A 2,003-nucleotide genomic window follows, 5' to 3' on the forward strand; every position below is an offset into this window, starting at 1 on the left:
CAGGTGATGCCATGTTCGCCATGTGCCCTTCCAGATGAGAGAGGAACCCTGACCATGTTCACCATGTGCCTTTCCAGATTAGAGAGAAACTCTGACTGTGTTTGCCATGTGCCCTTCCACTTGAGAAAGAAACCCTGAACTTCATCGGCCTTCTTGAACCAAGGTATATTTCCCTGGATGTCTTAGATTGGACATTTCTATAGGCTTGTTTTAATTGGGACATTTTCTCTGCTTAAAACTGTAAACTAGCACCTGATTAAATTCCCCTATTTAAGAGCCATTCCATTTCTGGTATATTGCATTCTGGCCACTAGCAAGCTAGAACACTAGTGTTCCAAAATAAAATAACTAAGAAGCTGGTACAATTTAAAGCAGGGGAGGAAGAAAATTTCATCTTGTTTTTTTTCATGTTCCAGCAAAGTATACTCTCATTTAACAGAAACAATGATATTAATATTTAAAAATGCTCTGTTTTTAAATTTTTGAACTTCAATATAAATTAAAATAAAATAGTAATATTGGAGTCTTTTGGAAGGCAAATAGCTAGCAGCTACATTCATCCATGTAGCTGAGTCTCCTTATTGATAACCAGGTCCAAGCTGGGTATAGCCCTGACTGAAGGGAGGATGGTTGCATGTATAAGGGCTAGGCCCACTTGGAGGAAGGGCCATGGTACTTTCAACAGGTGGAGTAAAACCTGGTCTTGGTTGATAGGGCCTAGGTTGGCTTGGAGACATTCCAGGTTGTCAAATAAGGGCTACAGTGTAATTAGGCTGAGAAGTTTGGGTGGTATAAGTTGGTGGAGGATGATTGCTTACCTGGTACTGCTGTGGTCATTGATCAGACAGATGCTGAGGCTGACCAGAAAAGGCAGGAGTTGGTGCCTGGGAAGTTGCTAGCCATATCCTTTGAAGTGTTGTGATTGTTCAGGTCCAGTCTGCTGACTATCACCTGCTGAATACTGAATACTATACTGTTGTGGTGGGTGAGGGGGAACCTATGGCTGCTGAGCAACATAGCCAGTCTGTTGCTGGTACTATTGGTATACCTGATCTGCTTGTGTCTGAGTTCCTGTATATGGTGGCTTCTGTGGCTGAACTCCTGGTGGGTGAGCTGCTGAGGAAGAGAAGCAATGTTGTCAGGCATTCTTGAATGGTCTTCTGCAGGAGCACTAGGTGGCTCTGAAGCCTGATCATCTGTTAGGCCAAATGCAGACATGATATTTTTATTGATTTCATCTTGATTTTTAAGGGATCGAAGGCTGACATACTTGCAGCCATAACTTCAGTAGAATGCTTTCCAGAAGAATCAGAAGCAGTAGGCTTTTCTTCCCTACCATCAACAGTATCATTTTCAGGAATAATGGTGGAAGGTCCTGGTTCTCCAGGTGGTTCCAAGCTATCCATTAAGCATTTAACTTTATTTTGAAGTTCTACCAGTTCTTGATGGAGATATTTCCCCTGGCTTGATTCAAGGGGCCTTGGTTTTCCATTAACAAACAGTGTCAGTTTCAGTTTCCTACTGTACTGAATTGCAAAGGAAAGATCAGAAGTATCAAACCTTGTGATACGATCTCCATCTTCATCTTTATACTTTACTGAAACTTTATCATTACTTAGAAGTTTTTCCTCTGAAAACTCATTGCATTATTAATATTAATTCATCATAAGTAATATCTGCATTATGAATGGGAATTCAGCAAATATCTTCCCCAAGTTGAGCTTTGATAATTAGCTTCCCACTTAGGTCCAACTGTCCATTCATGATGGATTTCAGGATGCTCTATGTGTGCAATTTTAGATAAAACTGGCTTGCCAAGGACTCTGCAGTTGCCTTCCTGTGGGGGTCTTCACTGGCTGCACAGTGCAAAGCTGCTGCTGCTGCCCTTCCCACCAGGCTCTGAAACATCAGGGGAATGCTGTGGTCATGACCAGCTCAGTTGCCCTCCACCACTGCAACATCTTGCTCCCTGGCTCCATCCTATAAATTAAAAAAAAAAATTT

General features: G+C 41.9%; 1 pseudogene; it reads right to left on the reverse strand.

Moving 5' to 3' along the window:
* Positions 1-578: 578 nt before the first annotated feature.
* LOC143671153 (protein TFG pseudogene) lies at positions 579-1,764 on the reverse strand (annotated as a pseudogene).
* Positions 1,765-2,003: the final 239 nt, after the last annotated feature.

This window comes from Tamandua tetradactyla, chromosome X (assembly GCF_023851605.1).
Source record: "Tamandua tetradactyla isolate mTamTet1 chromosome X, mTamTet1.pri, whole genome shotgun sequence".
NCBI lineage: Eukaryota > Metazoa > Chordata > Mammalia > Pilosa > Myrmecophagidae > Tamandua > Tamandua tetradactyla.